Raw genomic sequence first — 22,970 nt, 5'->3', positions numbered from 1 at the left:
TTTTCATTTACTCCTCATAGTTTAGCTTCTACCATTTATTATTTAATTATTTGTTATCATGAGAATGCATTGTCTATGTTATAAAGCCTGTCTCTGGTCTTTCAAGTTAATAAATTGGAATCCTTTTTAAGAAAAAGTGAAAAAGTGGAGACCTTTGTTCACTCTGCTCTATTGTTTGCTAAAGTGCTTTGCCTTCATTGAGGTCTACCAAAGGTTTTGAGAACATTTCCATTTTTATAAGATGTTGATTTAAATCATATATTGTTTGCAGTGATGTTTAGTTGGTAGATGTCTTCCTTTGCTGCAATAATTTCCCTAATACAACCATCTTTCTTAGAGCGGAATAGTGTGAACCTTTGGCTGACAGGTGTCACACTTCACCATAGGCCAAGATAAACTAACTTTTAAAAGCGTTGCATTTAAAAGTTAGTATTTGCAACAATCTGCCTAAAACCACTTTGGCATTAAGTGTTCAATTGTTTGTGAAATCACTGATACAGATACAGTAAACCCACTGCTCCAATTATATAGTTTAATGTTAAGCACACTACATATTTTTCATCAAAGCCAATATCGTTATTAATGTTATTTGGTAGCTCATCCACAAGGGAGTCTTGGTTTTCATATGAGTTAGTTCCATCTAGTGGTTGAAACAAATATTGCATTCATTAAAAGACTGAAAAAATATATAAATAAGAAATTATAGTTTGAACCTCTGGAAAAGGGTCAAGAAACATGCTGTGTTTTTTTTTTACATGGCATGAATGAAATACGTGTTAATCATGGGGTTTTATTTCGCAAACGGGTTTTTTTAGAACCTTCTACATTCAAGCTTTTCTGGAAGTTTATGGTCACCTTTATATTATCTTCTCTTGTCACCAACTATTTCGACTATTTTTTATATATTAAATACACCAAAGGTCCTAAACATTCAATACAATAGAAATGTATTGTTTGTTAGAGGACAGACGCTAACCCAGAGCCAAAAAATAAACTCTTTAACTATAATGGCACCCAAGGGACAAGTAGGTTGATGCTAAAATCAATACTTTATATACAAGCAATGGATTAAAAAGAATTAAAGGGATTGCCCCAAAGTAAAAAACCCATACAGTGGAGTTTATAACGTCCTCAATTTCCCTTACAATCTCCAAATGTCTTTAAGCCTTTCCAGCCTCTTACTTTTCAGTTTCATGTAGTCTCATTGCACATGTTTTAAGCTGGCATTGGTTTGTATTAATTTAAGAGAAAAAGCTCTGAACAATAACTCTACAAACGTGTCCAACTCAAAGCAACAGCTAATGATCAGCAGCTCGAGACGGATACAGTATGTCTGAAGTCAGTGCAGATTATAAACAAAGCAAAGCCTTTTTTTTGCCAATACGAGGACAAATATACCCTTAATATGTCATTAATATCACTTTTACTGTCTCATCATTTTGGCTTTCACTGCTTCATTATGACTTACTTTTTCATTATTATGAATAACTATCAGAGCGCTCTTGGTGGTGGAGCTGTGTGTTGGCCAGCGGTCCAGAGACACATAGTCATGAGATACAATGTGAAAATATTGAGATGGCAAGCCATTATTTTGGAAATAAGATAAGATAAGATAAGATAAGATGGACCTTTATTAATCCCAGTGGGAAAATGCAGTAGTTTAACAGCAACAGGGTAAGAATGAAAAACAGGACAGCACAGATTCACACAGATTAATAAGATTAAAGATCAAATCAAAGATAAAAATAAAAATGATTAAAAAAAACTATGAAATAAGAGATGAATTCAAATGAACATATATACATGTTGGGTCATATACATATTAGATATATTTACATGAATGTGTGCAGTGTGTATTTTATGTCCAGTAATTGTGTCACATTGTTGACCCCTTGTTGTGCAGCCTGATGACTACAGGCACAAAGGACTGTCCGAGGCGCTTGGTGCTGTGCCGAGGAGGGATGAGTCTGTGGCTGAAATCATGATAAATATCATCATAATAATGACACTGTAATTCAAGTCATAATAATGAAAGAAAAAGCGAAAATAATATAGTAAGTAAAATACAATGAAATGGTAAGTCATAAAAATAAGATACTAAGTCAAATTTAGATAGTAACAATAAGGAGATACCAAGTGATAATAATGTCTTACAGGATACATTTTTTCCTCCCAGTGGCGAAAATGGGCTTCCATACTAACAAGCCAACTTGCTAGCTTACAGCAAACGGTTGCTTATTTTCACACCCAGTTGAAATGTATGAACATTGACATTCATCTAGAGCAGCAGTTCCCAACCTTTTTCAACTCAGGGCCCACTTAAGAATCACATTTTCCTTCGCGGCCCACATTCAACCATAAACAATACGGAGGCTAAATACATTTCTGATTGGTCAATTCAGAACATGTGACACGTTGTAAATCCAGTAGAACAGACCGCTGTCAAGGACTGTAATGACCGTTGCTAAGGAGGATCGAGAAAGAGAAAGGAAATAATCTTAATAATGAAAATGTTTCCACACAAAACATAATGCTTTGCAAATTATTTGGCGGAAAATATTGAATTTACATTCAGTTAATAAATATAACAAAATATATATTTTTAAAAGTAAATCAAGGAGTCATCTTAATTTAAGGTGTTTGAAGAGTAGATAAAAAATACAATTTATTTTGAAAGAAATGATTGCCCCAACAAATCAAAGGCTGAACACGCCATGAAATGGGAAATAATTAGCTCTAACGAAGAGTGGGATTAAAGGAACAATAAATATGCTTGCCATGTTGTGCTTTTGGTGGTTTTTGGTTGTCAACCTATTTTTGTTTGTGAAATGTTGAAGTGATCCTACTGACTGTATCTTTATTTTTATGTTTTTGTTTTGTTTTTGTCTGAGATGGGAATGTCATCTCCTATATGTTATTGCTATGTCCATGTTTGTGTCTTTAGCCTGTACAAAATAATAATAAAAAAAAAATATATATATATATATATATTTTGGCGGCCCACGTGCAATGCCTTCGCGGACCACTAGGGGACCGCGGCCCACAGGTTGGGAACCGCTGATCTAGAGTCTGTTTATGGCCAATAAATGTCGTGTATTAATCCAAGTCAAAATAAAGAGATAGTAAACCAAATAAATACGATAAAGTCATGATAAGGACATAGTAATTCATTTTAATGAGATAGTTAGTCATGAGAATGAGTGTAGGTGATAATAATGAAATAGTAACAATGACTTGCAGAATTTAATTTTTTCCTCTGGCGAAATTATATGAGACTGATATGAGAAAAAAGCATTGTCAAGAACACTCAAGACATGTCTTTTATACATGAATATGTGTCCCCGGTGTTCCAGGGAACTCACCAAGTGTCAGAAAACACAACCCTCTCTATTTCCCTCCATACCCAAATCTCTAAAAACGGGGCTGCAACGGATCTGATAAAAACTAATCCAGATTTGAACATTTCACTGACGTCAGGACGGTGGCGCTACGGCTATTGGGCCAACTCTCCACCTATCAGGGGAATGTGGGGTTGGGCCACGGCCGGCCATTGCCGCTCGAAAGCGCTGGAGACGCTGTAGTACATATGCCAGGCCTGTAAGTGGCGCTGTAGTTTGCCACAAAAGCAGCGAAGAAGACTTCCCGAGCATGGTTGCCATGGTTGCCATGGTTGCCCTTCTGTTTATTCTCCGCTGTGGCTCTTTTTCTCCCTCCCCGAGGCAAGCGTTTGCTCCTGCTGCTGTAATTCAATGCAATCCCTCCCCGTCGAGGCAAGCACTGTAATTCTCTCCGGTTAGTCCACCAGCAGATGACAAACACCCACCTCTCCGCCTCTTCCAAGGAACGAGGGGACCGTGCGGCAGAGTTTCAGTTAGGTTTTTTTTCGCTGGTCAAGATGTCCGTTAAAGTTTAAATCTTCCGGACAAAATTAGAAAAGTGCCGGTCAAAGGTCTTCTTTGTTATTTATTGAGCTTTAAAACAAATGAATAATGACTCTATATAATAATATAATAAAACACGGAGGACGGAGATCTCTTTTTCTCCCCCTCTTCTGACAGCCCAGCAGCTGATCAGAGCACGCTCCCCTCTCCTGCAGGGGGGCGTGGTCAGCTGCAGCTCACAGAATCAGACCCTGCAAAAACAGTGCTGGAAAGAGCAAATGGAGCGAAATGAGGCATGGCTAAAATGCAGGATCTGTTTGGTATTTGGAAAAAAAAACTATATTTATATACTTTATATAGGTATGGCCCTACAATATATTGTTCAAATATAGCATGATAGGTCCACTTTAAGTTTTCCGCACTCTCGCGGGAATATCTCCGCAATGGAGCGAGCTTAAGTTTCACTTTCGATTGCATGATAGCCCAGCGCAACACCTTCGTCAAACATGTTGCCACTTGTTTGTACCATTTTCAGGCGATTTGTAATCTGTTCTAGAACTGTGTTTTTTAGGATTTCAAGAAGCATATAGAACAAACAATGGATGTATTTTATAAACATTTATCCATGCTGAAAGTAGATTTAGATGTGTTAGGAGTGAGATAGAGATTATTATCTAATAATATATGCATCCGATGAAGCATTGCATGAAGTCTGTTGATGATCAGAGGCTGTTGTTGGGGCTGCATAAACGTTTTTTTATTTTTGTTTTGTAGGCAGACCATGCAGGCCTCAGAGAGTTAAACTTGGGCCTGCGACCATAGTTTTACTGTATTTTGTTTTGAAAATCCACAGGGGAGGTTTGTGTCGTACTACATGCGGTGTATTTTGCATCTCTCTCAGTAGCCAACGATCTGTGAGTCGGTTGGCTCGGACATAAACTCCGTAATAAATGTAGTCTACATTTCATAAGAGGTGTAAAACCTGAGAGCATTTTAAATCGCATTTGAACTAAATGCTTATATAATCTGTAGTTGTAATTGTATTGTTGATTTATTGTGTGAACGAGGCGATGTAGAGAAGGTTAAGCTGTCATTATTAGGCTGTTATGTACTGTTGGAGTGGTAAGCAGGCCTATTGTTTTTGGATATTTGTGGAGTTAGGTGGTCCGTGAGTGTTCTTTTATTGGTTAAGTGGTCCTAGGTATGAAAAAGTTTGAGAAACACTGCGCTAGTGGATTGTCAACGGGGGGAGCCTCACTGTGGGGAAATTATACAGATGGCTAGTCCGCCCCTGAAAAATGTCTATGTACACGTTAATATTAATAATAATGATAAAAATAATTGATAGAAAAAGAAAAATCACACGCGGGTGGTCTTTTTTTATGCGGAAGTAAAAATGTCTTACAAAAACGACGCCAGATGTCACTGTAGTGTATATTTCTGTATATTTTTTAGAAAATCTAGTGTATACATCATTTTCCTACACATTTATTCACTGGGGTCTCTAACCTGCAAGTTGCTCTTTAAATGTGTGATGATCTTGACCTAGAAGGCATGTGTGACCTGACCTCTGCAGTCAGTAGTCTAGAATAAGGTTGAAGGTATTTTCTTTGGTATATGCAGTAACATTAGATAACCAGCAGATGGAGGTGAGCATACAAGGGAAATAAGCAAATAGCTCAATGCTATTAAAGGACTTTGTCACAACAAGGGTCAATAAGCATTATGTTTTTTATATTTAAGTCAATTCGTTAATCTATATTTGGAAAGAATACGAGCAACCCTTTAACCAATATGCCCTTATTCTTTGAACAGACTCATTGCACTACAATGGAGACCTGTTCAAAGTGATAGTGATAATATCTTTATCCTGCATAAACCACAAAGCTACATAACAACAGGATTTAACAGGGTAGATGCTTCTTAACATTTTCCAGTCCACAAAAAAGTCAAACATAATCGTGCTTCATGTAAAGGACTTTTCCATCATCACTTTTGCTTTTTTCATATTTTGTTTAGAAAAAGTAATTGGCTTTTATACTTTTTCATGTGCAATGTGAAAATTGCACAAGGTCTTATAATTTTGTTTTATTATTTGTGATTTGGTATTTCATCATACTACCATGTATTTGATGTGCATCACTCGTACTAAATATAATTGTATTTATTGTTTTTACTTTTTTATTATATTGTATTATTGGATATGTTCATTTCATTTCAAACCTTTATTTAACCAGATGGTCCCATTGAGATCATAGATCTCTTTTTCAAGGGAGACCTGCAGCACAATGTGCTGGTGTTGTCATCTCTTCAAACTCTCTTGTCCGGTGTTTGTATATTTTGCTTGTAGGCTACGAAATATATAAAAAGCACTTTGAAGCCAACCGCAACAACTACATCTGAAATAAATTAGTAGAATAACCAGGTTCACAACATAATTTAGCTATTTCTTCATTAAATCTAAATGAGAAACGAGTTTATTACCAGGTACGTGTACACATATATGGAATTTGTTTTGTTGTATGGTGGTGCAAACTAGAAAATCACAAGAAAATAACTTTTAAGAGAAGGTAAAAAATATATCTAGTATAGAAAGAAAATATTTTAACAATAAAAAAGTATAAAGACAAGTATTTACACCAAATTGAAATATACACACAAAAAAAAGGTAGTAAAGTGAATATATGACAATATACTGTCAAACTGCAGTATTTTATATTTTAAAGGGGAGGGCTGTGCAGAAATGTGTGCAGAAGAGTGCAAAATATACACAGAGAGATGAACATGGCTAACCGTATTAAAAAAAAAGAAGAAGAGCAATATGTTGTTCACATGGTGTGCATTAATGTAATGCATAATATTTGTGGGGTGGGTAAGTGCCACACTGGCCGAGTTGACTAGTGAGTGGCAGAGGTCCCACCCCAGGGTTAGATAATCCCGTCTGGGCCCACACTGTGACCTCAGGATGACGCTCCTCCTCGGCCCAGCCCCTCTGCGATGCACCGCCGTGTCTGCCCTGCAGTCAGAGACAACAATATTCCCACACGTCAAGGACTAGCAGAGCCACCAGCTCGGTTTATCTCCAGCTGCGTCTGATGCTTTGTGTCGAAAATACACCTACTGTCAACCAACTGCGGCAAGGTGAGTGTGTTTATTGTGGGGTTTTTGGTCAGCGTTGGCTGCGAAGAGACGGAGGAAAAAGGAGAACAAATGCTAGGTTGGGCAGCATCGCTTCGGAGGTTGAAAAAAGGATGCCTCGGTCGGTCATAGCGGTAAACACGCAGCCTCGCCTTTCAACCGATATGTTCCGCTCCAAAGTGCCATGTCGTCTTTAAACAGATAGACGTTAAGAGGAAGCATGATGATAGCTTGTTTTGTGGCGTTATGTTTTTTTTTAACGCATTGGCACAAAGCGGACGGTAATGGGTTAACACGTCAACGGTGTTTCATCGTGTATACGGGTTAAGAGGCTGGATGAAAATTATTAAATTGTAAACAATTATTTTAGGATTAACTGGACTTTTTCAACGTTGCCACACCTGCGGCATGTACCCTAAATGTTATCACCATATTGCCCCGATATCACTGGGAACAACAGCGGTACACAAACAGTTAAGTTTGAAAGAGTAGAGCAACATGACTTCCGCTTATATTTTGCAAAAATAAAAGCATGGTGGTTGGAAAATGCTTCAATCATAGTTCAGGGTTAAAAAGAATATGATCAAAATGTGACAGCAAACTCAAAATCACTTGGTTTACAAATGATTAATCAATATGAATGTTTAATGCTTTACATACGTTTATTTAAATAAAATAAGGTGCAAAAGGAAAGTAAAACATATTACAGGGTAAACAACACTGTCCAAATTATATTGGCATCTAGTGGATTCTCCAGAGCTTTTATTTTGAAGGGCAGACTGACTTCCTGATCAATTGTGGTTAATATAGGTTAGTGTTTTGATTTTGATTGTGCATTACATAAACTATGATGGAGAATAGTCTAATAGCTTAAACAGCAATACTATTTCATTAACCATACAGAATAACCTGTAAGTCTTGCTACTTAAATACATCTAAATGAAATAGATCCTCTTTGGGAATCATCATAGGCATCATGTAATTTTCCATTAGGGACTTGCAGTGTTTACTGCTCTCAGTGACATACTGTTAATATAGTGATGTGTTTATAAGGACTGTGTTATCAGCAATAAGATGAATGCAGTAATTATTTAACATTAGACAATATAAAATAAGAACCCACACGGATACAACATGAAGGTTAATTTAGTTCAGTAGGTGATTTACTTACCTACAGTACCTGACTAGTAAATACAACCCAATAGATAATCTCATGAGGAACAACTTAAATCCAATCGAAGGTGATCCTCCTGTTATCGAAACTCTTTTTGACAACCTGCTTTCTTCTGTAATCATTATGTCGCAGATGGATGGGTAGCTATTTTTATGTTTAAACCATACTAAAAAAGCACTTTATCTGTATTGTAAATGCAATAAAGGTTGTGGGTAGCATAATTGTACCGATAGTAGAAGTAGACGTTGTCATTTTGTGGAATAAGGGCTTGGCATATCAAGTTTAGACGGTTAAGAATAATAATTTCTCTGTGCGCGGCAAAACAAGCTCGCCAAAATGGCTTCACCGGTCTGGCAGTATTTTAAGGTGTCCGAAAAAGACAGTAAAATAGCGGTGTGCAACGTGTGTGAAGCAGAAATCCTGCAGCTCCGCCCGATGTGACGGACCGGTGAGCGGAGCAAAACACACAAGAGTTAGACCTAACACACTTAGCTATTTTATCTACCTCTGGAATAAGCTAAACTAGTTATAAATATATTTATTACTCACTGTCGGGTCACTCATTACTGGATCAGTGAGCTGCATGAGACGATACTGACAGGCTGTCAAGAGAGGGAGAGAGGAAAAGAGAGCGCTCCCGCTCATTTCTCCCGTGTTATATCCAAAGTTAATGTAAACTTGAATAATGTACTTCATTTGAATGTAATAATTAAGTTGATTGTTGTTTGTGGAAGCGCCAGTGAATGAGCCCCATTAACTGAGTTTTAAACATCACTTTAAATGGAAGATCCCCATAGGCCCCGCCCACTTGATCGGATCGGCCGATACTGATTCCGGCGATTGGCGATCGGCCCCAATATTGGTGATCGGAGCATCCCTACTAAAAACATCTTCATCCATCCCTGAGTTCAATCATTCAGAAGTTAATTGAACTCACAGATTAAAGACAGGACAAGCTCAAGGGAGATATTTGAAGATCAGCAGGCTTAAGAGTGGCGTTTAAAGATCCCATGTCATGGCCATTTCTACTGATCATATTTCCATTGTTGAGGTCTACTAGAATAGATTTATACTGTGCAATTTTCCAAACTCACATTGGTTTCTCATACAGCATCTCTGTAAAGTATGTGTATTCACTCTCTGTCCTAAACGGCTTGTTGGAGCTCCTGCCCCCCCTCCCTGTGAGCCCAGTGTGCTCTGATTGGTCGCGAAGCTGAGAGGCTCGTTGCTGCTCGCAGCTCCTCGCAGCTGTGTGAGCTGCTGCAGGAGCAGACAGGCTTTCCGTGTCGGCGTCTCGGCGATACAGGAGAACAAGCAAAACTCATCCTGAGCACACACAAACACTCACAGCCGAAGTAAAAACAATAAGTGTGGCTTGATATTGAGTAAGAAAAAGGTTTATAACGCTGTGAGCATGGGTCTGCGGAGAGCATTTCTCCGCGATCCCTACATAATAGTCCGAAAAACGTTTACCCATTTAAACAGTCGTGGTAGATACCTTGTTTGTTTTAAACATCATAAATACACAAACAACAATGAATACTTACAGGTTGTGTACCCGAATCTCCCGCTGGTCCAAACAAAGTAGGAACAGCATCGTTCTTCAGTGCCCTACGCTGTACATATCCGGCATGAATCGCTGAATGGTTTGGGAAGCTTTGTTTCGTGAAAGACTGGCAGAGGGTGCGGCCATAGCTCATGGCGTGGCTACTGGGTATCCCTAAGTAGCGATACCCAGGAAGAAAATGAGAAATCTCCAACGAGGCGTTTTGGGGAGGTCTTTTCTGTGTTAGAGTTTTACTCGCTACAGGGTGTACTTTGAGGGTTTTTGACTCTGCACACCGTTTACATGCATAAAAACCTTCATAACACACAAGGGGACGGGTAATAACCGGAAAAGCATGACATGGGACCTTTAAGATCACAACATGTTACCCCAAATCAACACCAGGGCCCACACTGAGTCACTGGCTTTAAGGAAAGTTAATAGTTATGTTTTAATCTTTAGCTTAAAGAGGCCATATTATATTTGTTGTGTTTTCTTAGAGATGTATTAACCTATTACGTACAATGTGTTGGAGCGCTACCCAATAGAAGCGCAAGTGTTACATAGTGATATCACTATGTTGCAGAAGTAAACAAAGGAGTCCAATGGAGGCGTTTCAGGCAGGGGAGTGTGTGGGAGAGAGAGAGACCCTCCTGGGGGAACTTTGGAATTTTAGACTTTGCAGACCATTTACATGCACAAAATCCTAAATAACACACTACAGGAAAGGGAAAACCCCGCAAAGCATAATAGGGCCCCTTCAAATGTAAATGTATTACTCATTGACAAAAATGGAGACAGCGTAGAAACAGGGAGTTGCCACCGTTTCTTGTTTATTTTTCCCTTTAAGACATTATAAAGTATACGAATTCAAGTTTTTAGTTTTCATAACAAATCTGAATTAATTATACATTTGTTTTTTCATATTTTTGGTCGGACTAAAGAAATCTAAGTTTTGCCCTGCGAAACTGCGCTTGACATTATTGAACATTTATTAATAATATTAATAATAATAATAATAATGGGTTCCATTTATAAAGCACTTCATATTTGATTTCAAATCCCGAAGTGCTACAAGCAGTGAGTATTGAAGTTCTGTACTGAAGAGTAAACCATTCAATCAAGAATTACGGACTAGTTAATACAATTGATGATTAAATGCAGTTCTATTGTGCATAACTATGGCTTTATTTTTAAAATTCAGGGCAAAGAAAACCGTAACTATTTCAGTCTTAATTCACTCAATGAAAATTGTTACAGTTTTTATTTGTATTAAAGGTAGGGTAGGTAAGTTTGAGAAACCGGCTCGAGATCGCTAGAATTTGAAAATACACAACCGGAGAAAATCTGCCACTTCCTTATAGAGCCCCTCCTCCAACACACACAAACGCGCACATGACCAATGAGGGCACGAGATAAGTTTGTGCACAGATGGAAGGCTGACAGGCAGGTAGGCCATCCAGTTATTTTAGCCGGGCCGGCTAAAATGATTGGTCGTGCTTTTTACAGTATTACGGCTTCCACAGATGAAATTTTTTTATGGATTTTTTGTCAAAGCACTTAAGATATTCATTGCTATCGGGATGTTAAGAGCATTCCATGGAATATAACAAAAAGTGTATCTCGAGCCGGTTTCTCAAACTTACCTACCCTACCTTTAATCAGATAATATTTACATTATCATTTTATTTCTTGTTCATTATTTGAATCAGATCAGTTTGTGCAAAATAAGGACAATGGATTTCACAACTTCCCGGAGTTCAAGTTGTCATCTTTAAATTACTATCCACACCCAGCAAATCTTGACAACGCAGAATAAGTGAATGTTAGCATTTCTCCTTGATAAATGATTTAAAATGGTGTGTACGTCACCAGTCAGGGACCTGTATGCATTGAGCTAATCATCTTGGCATTACACGCCTGAACATCCTGGTCATGCACATGTTTTTAAACCACAAAAGATTCAGTGTGTCACGCAGCATGCCTGCTCCTTGTTCAGCTGCTTCTCCCCGATCTTGGAATGTGTCTCTGTGATTGTGTTATGTAACCAAGGGCCGGATGTGCATAGTTGCATGCGTGTTTCCTATATTTTTTTTCTGAGATTGAATCTCTGAGTATCTTTGATTTGTAAAACTACCATATGCAGATATTATGCAGTTCCCATTGTGTGTTATCTAGTTTCCCTGAATAGACTTTTTCAACACAGTTATCTGCGGCTGCACACAGTAAAAATGTCGCCTAAACGCTTTGATTGGCTTGTTTTGAAGGTTGTCAAATGTTGAAGGATTTAACTCATTAAGCATTTTCTTTTCTAAACTTTCTGTAATTGAAGTTCTTAAAACTACAAAAAAGCAGCTACTGTACAAAACTTGTGCTTGGGCCATCTTATTCCCACTGATGCCATTAATGCTATAATTTTTGGCAACCATGACATTCAAAAAATAATATTAAAACGCATCCACCAAATGATATTCAACTAAATTCCTTGAGTCGAGTAATAAGTGCATAGATGTTCCCTTGAGCAAAGGATTTTACCATCAACAGGTTCTGTGTTCAAAATGAAACACCTCTCTGTTGGAAAGGTCTCTACAGAAACTACACTGTCAAGCATTATCCTTAATTACTGATCACAAAAAAACCTTTAAATTGTGATTTTTCTTTAAATAACACTTTTCTTAAGTTATGTTTCAATTACCAAGAATTCAGGTCAAAGAAAACCGTAGCTATTTCAGTCTAAGTTCATTCAACTAAATGTTTTGCCATTTCCTATTTGTAGTCATCTGATAATATTGAGCGTTTCAGTCAATCTAGTCTAGCCAACATGTAAGCTTGTTTCTTTCTTCCAAGCCCTGTTGTTGCCATTGCTAACCTTAACTTATCTTAGGTAAGTTACTTTGAATCTTTCTGACTGCTTATGTTGTGCTGCTGCTGTTGTCCTATAATAGATACAATGGGAGAGTTTTTTACTTTTCAAACTACATTTTAGCCCATTACTTCCGTCAACACTTTTGCGTAATGATATGGTCACAGTTGGTGTTAATTGACGTCTGTGCCTTTTTGTCATCTTCTTGTCTCTGTCATGGAAGAAAAGCGTTGTTGACAAACATATTTAGGCGCCGTTTACACGAGGAGAAAACTGCTTGTATCTGCATAGTTTCGCGTGCGTATAGCCCTATTATTTACACGAGGCCGATAGAAACTGACCCCACAAACGATAACGGGTCCCAAGGTGGATAGATTTGCAAACGAAACGCTCTGGGGGGTCAACCGAGTCCGTGTAATCACCTCTATATGAATATTTCCTGAAAAAATAGCGATAGCCCCACCTCTCCCCACCTCTCCTGCTCACTGCTGTAGCAACTATCAAAAATAGCTGTGTTAATTAAACGCACAAGGGGTTCTTGAATGAAATAATATTATAAAAGGCAAACCAGAATTGTTAACGCCCAATATACTCCTTAAACAAAATAAACAGAGTCAGATTTCATGCATTGATCCATTACTATCACTATAAGTAATGGTTTTTTGTTAGGCGGAGGTAAGAATTTACACTTTTTTACTATGTTCCAGAGGTGGGACCAAGTCATTGTTTTGCAAGTCCGAGTCAAGTCTCAAGTCTTTGCGCTCAAGTCCGAGTCAAGTCTCAAGTCTTTGCGCTCAAGTCCAAGTCAAGTCTCAAGTCAGGATGGGAAAGTTCAAGTCAAGTCCAAGTCCTAAACTTTGACAAAACGAGTCTTAAACAAGTCCTTATGTGCTTTTCAACAAATGTAATGACATCGATCAACAGAATAATACTTAATAATCAAACTGCTCTTTATTAGTCACATTAATAATTTAATAATCCATTTTCTCTCTGCTGGTAAAGTAACGTGTTTGTCTTCTATTGTAAGAGGGATCAGTAAGGTAAGGCTACCGTGACGGTTTGATTCAGAAGGAGTTTAATGTACAAGATCCCTGATGTTGAGGTGACCAGAATGTTTATTTCCACTGTGTACAGCATGTTATAAGGGACCCACTTCTATCTTTATGCAAGGGATAATGTGCAGCGAGGCATCTCTATGGGGAAAAGAACACCTGAATCTAGATCCCTCTGCAGGTGGTACTTTAAGTATATTTTGATGCTAATACTTTTGTACTTTTACTTGTAACATTTTGAATGCAGGACTTTTTATTGTAACCGAGTATTCCTACACTCTGGTACTGTTACTCAAGTACAAGATCTGAACTTCTCCCACCTCTGGCAATAAATCCTGAGTGGTTACCAAAAAAAAAAACCCTGCTCTGAAGGTTATTTTCATTTTACAAATCCTGCACTCAGCTTTGCTTTCTCCAATATCATTGACATGCAGCCAGATGCTGCTTCTTTTTTCGGTTTTCGCAAATTTCTTGACTTTTTCCGACGCGCTTGCATTTAAATCCGGCTCCCCGTCGCTCTGTGTAGCTGGCCTGTACCACTACACCTGCTGTCTTTGGAGCGTCTGCCCCCCACCCTTCTTTCACATAATGGTATGATCCTAGTGTGTCCTCGCATATGATTGGCCGCATGGTGGCTCAGCAAAATAAAGTCCCGCCCCTGCCTGCATAGTTTCTCAGCAAGAGTTGCAGCGGCTGAAGATTCTGCTCTCCCCGACGGGAGTCTGCTCTTCTAGCGACATCTCGCGATCGGCGTGTTGGAGACCCCTGAATTAAATTATCAAGTCACCTCAAGTCAGAAGGCTCAAGTCCAAGTCAAGTCCCGAGTCATTGGTGTTCAAGTCCAAGTCGAGTCGCAAGTGTTTTGTGATTTTGTCAAGTCGAGTCCAAAGTCATCAAATTGGTAACTCGAGTCAGACTCGAGTCCAAGTCATGTGACTCGAGTCCACACCTCTGCTATGTTCCATCTGAATTCACTCTGACACAGAAACATCTATATTGATTCTGACACGTCTACATCCATCTCACAGATGTAACCTTGCTTTGAGAAAAAAGATTATTAATTTAACCCTTTTAGAAGTGAAGTTATAGTCATTTGTTCTGGGCATGTCATTTTCGAGCCTGAAACCTGAAAAACAGGCTTGGGGTCTAACAGTTAAAGGAAGAAGGCAAGACTTACCCAATGATAGACCTTTCCTGTGGTAAACATTAAAACTTAGACTTGATTAATTGATTGGATTATTGATTTATTGTTCAGGCCGTTTAATAAGAAAAACCAGCATACACTATCTGGTTGAAGCTTCTCAAATACGCTATGCTTTTTTTACCCGTTATATATATTTTCTAACATTTTCTTTTACCTTAAATTACTTATCTATTGATTCGAAAAAATGTCAATAGATGAAACATTGATGAAAATCCCTGATGCAGCACTGACTGTAATCCATTCATGTTTGCTGGTTCGACAGCCTTTGTTCTGTGTGTATCGGCTAAATGAAACGGAACCATCATAAGTGTTGCTACTTTGAACTGTACATTTTCTAATACGACACAATAATAAGTCATAATGCCAAATTAAAAAAATAAGCATTGAAGTTGTTATTGATTGCTGCACAAAGAGTTTGGGCTTATGTTGCAGTAAACACATTTTATTTAATTAAAGTTGAAATAACCTTCAAATATTATAATATATTGATTACCGTATTACCCACTTTTATCATTTCCTTTACATGAATATATGAATATACTTTTAATGTAATCATTAAACACTAAATTGTTTTAAATGTAACTCCTACCACCTCCCAGCTGGACGTGCCTGGAACACCTCCCTAGGGAAGAGGCCAGCTGGCACCATACTTGGTGCCCGAACCACCTTAACTGGCTCCTTTCTATGCAAAGGATCAGCGGCTCTACTCCGAGTCCCTCCCGGATGATTGAACTTCCCACCTTATCCCTGAGGGAGATGCCAGCCTCCCTCCAGAGGAAACTCATTTAGGTCACTTGTATCTGCAATCTCGTTCTTTCGTTCATGAACCCCCTTCATGAGTATAGGTAAGAGTAGGAACGAGGATGGACCGGTTTGAGAGCTTTGCCCTCTGGCTGAGCTATTTCTCACAATGTGGCATTAAAAGCTACTGCAATACAGCTCCCGCTGCTCCCTTTATCCGGCCCGTCTCATGCTCCATTGTCCCCCCACTCGAGAACAAGAACCTAAGATACTTGAACTCCTTCACCTGGGGTAAGGACGCATTCCCTACTCGGAGTAAACTGTCCATTGGTTTCATGCAGAGAACCCTGGCCTAGAGGTGGGCTGGGAGCAGAACAAGCTTCCTCTGTGACCTGACTCCAGATTAGGGCTGCACGATTTAGGGAAAAAATCTAATTGCGATTTTTCTGACAAATATTGCGTTTTTAAGCGACCCAACGGAAGTTTATTGTAAAATGCGGCCATATCTCCGGCTAGGAAGGTCGCATCAACATGCTCCCGTCTCTAGCACCCCCGCAGCCTGAGCTACGAGTGAAGGAACTAAACTTACATGAAACTTCCGTTGGGTTGCTTTAAAGTCAAGCTTCAGTTTAAGATTCACCCTGTAATAGATGTAAAACATGTGATGGAGCATTACTAACCTGACTCAGATGGTTTGTTTCACCAAACCATCTAGGAAAGCTCCATTGGAAGCCATTTGGAAAGGGCAGGCACTTTCAAACCTTGGCAGGTGATTGGATCAGTCTATCACCTTCTATCATGGGCCACTTCTGATTGGTTAACAATGGCTGGTACATGTGGAGCACAGCACTTCTGATTGGTGTGGATGACTGACACACAAGAAGAAAATAAAAAAAAAAAAATGTAAAAAAAAATAAATAAAAAAAAGTTAAAAAAAATCGCAGGCTTTGCGATTTGATAATCGCATCATTTCAAATCGCAATTTCGATTTAAAATCGATTAATCGTTCAGCCCTACTCCAGATAAGCTTTTTGAAGATGGATGGATGGAAATGGGACTAATAATGGCTGAAATACTACAGTCACAAGAGACAGGCACATAAACAATGAAATAGCATGTTTTTTTCAGTTATGATAAAACTAATTTGGTTGTTGCCCCTGGTTAAATGGGGTCTAGCAATCAGAGGGTCAGTAGTTTAATCCCTAGCCTCTGCAGTCGACACGTCGAAGTGTCCTTGAGCAAGATGCTTAACCTCAAATTGCTCCTATAGGCATGTTCAATGGTATTAGCCGCGTTCACACCAAGTACTTTGCCGTACTTAGTGCCGGCACTTAGTGCCCCGGCACTTATTACCCCAGGGCACTTAGTACAGATCGCGTTCACACCGGAATAAGTTCCCTGAGGGAAGATTACGCAAATGAGCCGCTGACGTCACTTTGTCTTCTTCTGCTTTGGGTTTACTGGCAGGCCGCAAACCACTTCACGGTGTATACTGCCCCCCGAAGTCCCCGGCCGGAAGTCCCCAGAGTTGGGGACTGGCTTCAGTTGAAGCTGCTGGGACTTCCAACAGCTTCTACTGAAGCCTTCCGAGTAAATCGCCAGAACGCCGACACCTCCTCATCTCCACCGCTCCCATGTTTTATTTTGTGTTGCCATAAGTTAGTCTCTCTGCGTTTGTGCGCTGGGCGAATGCTAATGCTAATAATGCTAATGCGAAGATAATAAAATGGCGGCTCTACAAAACATTTCAGAGTTTTACGGGGCGTGGTTTGCAATTCGCCCAGCCAATCAGAACTGGGGCACTTTTTTCCCCCAGGAAAGTACCATCTCTCAGCAGGCACTAAAAATGGGGGTAAAAGCTCCCGGCACTCAGTACTCTTTTTGGTGTGAACGCGACATAAGGGGTACTAACGGAACTAAACGTGAAAAGTGCGGGGAAAAGTACTCCAGTGTGAACGCGGCTATTGAGGTGTATAGGTCGCATTGGATAAAAGCATCAGCTAAATGACATTTAATATAATGTTATATGGCATTTCTGTTACACAATACTTAGAAAAATAATACTTTTGTTACTCTGTGGATCCAAAATCTCAACCTCTATTCCTGTGTTAAAAGCATTTATTGCCATTGAGCAACGCATCAGACCTCTTATGCTCCTTATTGATCCCTCATGATGTCGAAGTTCTTAGGGAATTTTCTGGAAGTAGACATGATATTGAAATGTAGTGTAAGCACTAACAGGGTATTTCCTACAAACTCTCTAAGGTTTTTGATTGCTCTGAGGCCACCTACACTAAAAGTGCCGTGGGTGATTGTGAGGCGATTTAGCTGTAACCATCTGCAGTCCATCTTGGAAGAGAGAGGAAGAGAGATGGAAGGAGAGAGGCAAAAGTGGGCTGAGGAAAGACGTATACACTGCAGTACACACAGAGGATGGAAGAAAAGCAGAGAGACAAGGGGAGAAGGGATTTAGTGAAGTCGATGGGGGATGGGAGAGATGAGGGGAATGCAGGATGGATCGAAAGAGGGCTGGAAAGAGAGTGAGAGGTGCTTTGAAATGGATCAGAGAAAGAGGGAGAAAGAAAAGAGTCAGCAAAGAGAGGGAGAGAGGGCTGGAAGAAGAGAACTGCAGCTTTAGAATAAGATATTTGCTTCATGGTGTCTTGCACATAGTTTGTGTACTGTATATGTACATTTAGAGGTGCAACAGAAGTTATACTTTTCTCCCAATTAATCCACATGTGTCCTTTATGTTTCACCCATCCTAATGATTGAGATAATACAATGTGCTTTAAAGGACTAAAACACTTGAATTATGTTGAATAAAGCTGCCACATCAAATACCTTTTTTTTTTAACTTTTATTTTAAGAAAGAGTGAATTAATGAGTGAAACATGATTATGTTTTGCAGCAAGATTTTTCAAAAATGATTGCATTTAAATATATTTGTAGCACTAAGATTATTATTAAAATATACAAAGCTAATATATAAAGCAAGACATGGCAAGTTTATTTAATTAGCACCATAGTAAAACATGGCAATTCAAGGTGCTTTACAAAAAGTCTTCAGTGATGGTTAAAAATGAATAAAGTTTGCCGCGAACCTGCAGTTTTCTGCATTTGAGCAAAATGTCTTGGTTCAATTGAGCTAATATGCTGGAGATATCCTTATTTGCTTTTTAATCCAAATGCTTCTGCCTGCCACATTTTCTATGCTGTGCCTGGATGAAAGCTAACACTCCTACCTTTTAGTGGTGGCAGCACACCGACAGACTGTTACACAAGCATCTATAAGCTCCTCAAATTCAAGCAGAGAAAGGGGTGAAGAGTGACACCATTGCTAAGCTGTAAGGAAGCTTGGATCAAGGTAATGCGTCTATCTTAAGCTCGCTGAGAACGCAACACTAGTTCAAGGGGATTGACCTATGTGTTGTGACTTTGCAAGAAAGGCAACATCGCTTATGCTCAGTAGAAGTCAGTGGTCGCGTTAACCGAATATTTTCCGTCTATGACGAACAATGACGGAAAAATCTGAAAGCAGTCCAGCAAACTTGGATCAGCGCCAAAGTTTCCCCGCAGCGAGGCTCCGGTGTTATGCTGTGTTATGCATGCCCTCCAAAAAGGAAATGATAACAATTCCAAACCGTACTTTGCCGTACAAATCATTGAAATGTCTGGGAGTTTTTGCTTTACGCTGTGCACACTCCCGCGGGGTGCATGCACATCTCGGTGGGCATGCATAACACGGCATAACACGGCATAACACCGGCGCTAACAGTACACGAGCGTGCTCTCTCACCCCCCCCGGACCCGACGGGTAATAATGGATTATGACGGAAATGTTATGATCCTGTCCGTCAAAATGACGGGCAGCGAAAAAATCGAACGCAACCACTGAGTAGAAGAGAATCATTATGTTGTTTTTAGTTACTGAATAAGTAATTAGTCAGCAAACTTCCCACCAAAGTAAATCCTGAAATGTTTGCCTGAAATGCAACAAAAATGTTGTTGGATGATAGAGATCGATAGTTAATTCCACTAATGGCTCAACATCAGTGTAGTCATTTGCCGGTGAAGATATAGTTCTTTATAAGAAACAATTTTTTTTAATAAACTGAATCCCTTCTAGCTTCAGCGGTCATGTTTTTTTATCTGGCCCTGACTTTTTAACTCCGAAGGGGGCAAAGGTATGGTAGCGTCTTGCTGGGGATCAAAAAGGCTTTACATTTCCCTGCATCATCGAGGACCTGGACATCAGTTTGCAACACATTCAGTGCCACCTGTTTTGCTGCAAGCCTTTTTTTCAACACAAATGAACCATTATGAATAAAGTAGGAAAAAAAGGCATATATTATCCTTTGCTAATCTCTTTTTAGGCATGCTAGCAGCTATCTTTATGGGTGGTACTTGTCGGTAGTTCCCTCCAGAGTGAAATATCTCAACAGCGATGTAAAGGATTGCCATGAAATTTGGTACCGACATTTATGGTCCCTAGGCAATTCATCCTAATGATTTTTGTAATCCAATGACATTCCTCTACCATCACAAGCTCGTCAAAATTGTTTGACACTTTGTTCATGACAGAATACCTTAAAAAAATAAGTTACTGTACCTAACAAGCTTGACATACTGAGATGTCCTGAATGGTTGCTGTCCAGCAGTGTTGTAGTCAAGTCACCAATTCACGAGTCCAAGTCACTCTCGAGTCCCCACTTTTCGAGTCCGAGTCACCTAGGGAGAGTCGGAGTCGAGTCCGAGTCCAAGTCCGAGTCACCCAAGGAGTGTCCGAGTCGAGTCCGAGTCATCATTACCTGTGTTCGAGTCCAAGTCCGAGTCACCCAAGGAGTGTCCGAGTCGAGCCCGAGTCATCATTACCTGTGTCCGATTCCGAGTCACCCAAGGAGTGTCCCAGTCGAGTCCGAGTCATCATTACCTGTGTTCGAGTCCGAGTCCAAGTGCGAGTAACCCAAGAAGAGTCCAAGTCAAGTTAGAGTCACAAGTCTTCATGTATTCATCTTAGTGGATATATTTGTTGAAATGTAGCTGTAGCTCCTCTACGTTGCTTTTATCCTGTCACTTTATACTAATTTGTCTATTGAACTGCTGTGAAGCGAGTTTGGCTACAATTCTTGTATAAAAGGTGCTATACAAATATAAAGCTTATTACTAATATTAATATTATTATTATTATTATTATTATTATTATTATTATTATTATTATTATTATTATTGTAAATGACCTTTAATATGTCTAACTATATTTAAAATGTGTTTTTGCACAAGCTCTTACGTTGGTAATGATTGTATACAAGCAAGGGTGTGCAATAAACAGATACCATCAGTTGGAGAGTCTGACCATCATTCAGCCGGGGACGCTACAATTACTATAGTGAATGTTTAAATTATATCAATAAAGATTAAGCCCCAGAAAGCACATGGCTACTTAACATGCAAAATGACGACATTCTGCATGTTAAGTAGCCATGTGCTTTTGTGTTATCGACTGAATCTTTATTTATTGATTAGATCACTTTACATTTTTACTGATGATAGTGTTCAAGACAGCCTATATGTCTGAACTCGATCCTTAGAGTAATGTGTTATGGAGCCTTCTCTTCAATCTTTTTTCCACATAACAAGCATTTTGCGCTGCTCTTTCCCAATGTCGAAGCAAAATCTGTGAAAGCATACAGCACGATACAGTCTCTGGACATCTTTAGACTGGAATAGCGGGGGCGTGCCCAGTACGTGAACTCGTCTCGCAGGTGCACACGCCAGGACAGAGTACATCTGACTCCAGATAGAACTAGCTCGAATCCGAGTCCAAGTCGGAGCGTCAATGTACAAGTCGAGCCGGAGTCATCGCGTGCGAGAATTCACGAGTCCGAGTTCGAGTCCGAAAATTGGCACTCGAGTACTCCATCTCTGCTATTCAGATGTCCTATTGATTTGCATATCATCATTCCAAACATCACGTATATGTTTCTTCATTCTTCATCAGTCATCCATTCTGATTTATAGCCTTACAGGGCTGCTTCTGTGGATATGAACCATTAGACGTGTTATCTATCTATTAGCATAACATAAAAACAATATTGTGTTGCTTTACAGTTCTATTAAAAATAAGGAAACATTTATTGATTAGAGTGGTACCATTAAATGATTGGGTGGTTTTTAACCTGCAGTTGTGTCAAGTTCAGTTTTAATCTCATTAACTGAAAATATGACAAATAGGTTTTTATGCAAAACATTTTTACCACACTAAATCGAGATGACTGCAAATCACTAAAAAGGTTTGTTTAAAGCCAAGAAAAAGTAATGACTTACAGTTAACTAAAGTTTAATGGCATTTTGTCTACTTATTTTCGAAGGCTGAAGCTAAACTTAAACAAAGAGTGATATAAATGCGATTAAAACCTTTGTTCTCCAAAAGACAGAATGAACACAGTTTCGGTTTGACAAACGGTGCTCAGTTTACCGTGAAATTAGGGTAATTTACGGGTTGATTCCCGTTTTCTCCTCAACTTATCTAGACAGATAAACCTTGCAAGTTAAAGAATAACTGCTTAACAAATTGTGACTAGTCATACGGTGGGCAGGCAGTGATGTTAGACAAGCCAAATGTCCCCAGAAACCTCAAGGTTATTCAGCTCCAGCATTCCTCCTTTTTAGCCATCACACTCTTTTTGTCAGGCTTCATTTGACACTGTTGTGAGATGCTGAATGTGTGCAACAAACAAAGCTCTTTTCATTCGCTTAGCAGCAGCAAAAACACACACACACACGCACGCACGCACGCACGCACACACACACACACACACACACACACACACGCACACGCACACACACTCTTGGCCTGAAACTCAACAGACGGAGACATTACCACTGGTACAGGAGACCAGAGAGATACAGAGACTCTCTAACAGAGGTTCAATAAAAGTTAAATAATTTAGAAAAGTTGAACCTATTTCATCATAAACAATACCCTACAACATCATATTGATCAGGAAATAACAATAATTGCAACATTAAAAAAAAACACCAATGCCTGCAAGATCCCCCATCATTGATCATTTGTGTGTTTAAAAAAACACTAGATATCAACATTAAATCAAACATAATTTTGATGATGTGTTAAGGTTCGATTAACTGTTTTAACAACCCCTTAATCACTATATTGCAGTTTTAAGCATGCAGTTACCAAATAATTTTCCTGTTGTATTTTTTACATCTATCTAACCAAGATGCCAGAAGCCTTTCAGCTGCAGATAACCAAAACATGCTCACTGGGCATGTCATGTCACATCTGCAGTGTATTTTTAAACATGGCAGAACTTCGACATCTGTTAGTTCAAGTTATGTTCCGCTTCC

General features: G+C 39.2%; 1 protein-coding gene across 3 annotated transcripts in view; it reads left to right on the top strand.

Annotated features, from left to right (window-relative positions):
• Positions 1-6,866: 6,866 nt before the first annotated feature.
• rusc2 (RUN and SH3 domain containing 2) overlaps positions 6,867-22,970 on the top strand; it is a 47,383-nt gene continuing 31,279 nt past the window's right edge. For 2 of the 3 annotated variants that reach the window (XM_034117934.1, XM_034117933.1), the window contains exon 1: positions 6,868-7,022. The gene's annotated coding sequence lies outside the window, so the exon portion shown is untranslated. Of the gene's footprint in view, positions 7,023-22,970 lie in introns of all 3 variants that reach the window. The other variant, XM_034117932.1, reaches the window with a different exon arrangement.

This window comes from Trematomus bernacchii, unplaced genomic scaffold (assembly GCF_902827165.1).
Source record: "Trematomus bernacchii unplaced genomic scaffold, fTreBer1.1, whole genome shotgun sequence".
NCBI classification, from domain to species: Eukaryota; Metazoa; Chordata; class Actinopteri; order Perciformes; family Nototheniidae; genus Trematomus; species Trematomus bernacchii.
The sequence above is the reverse complement of the archived record's forward strand: the minus strand, read 5'-3'. Positions and strand labels throughout refer to the sequence as shown.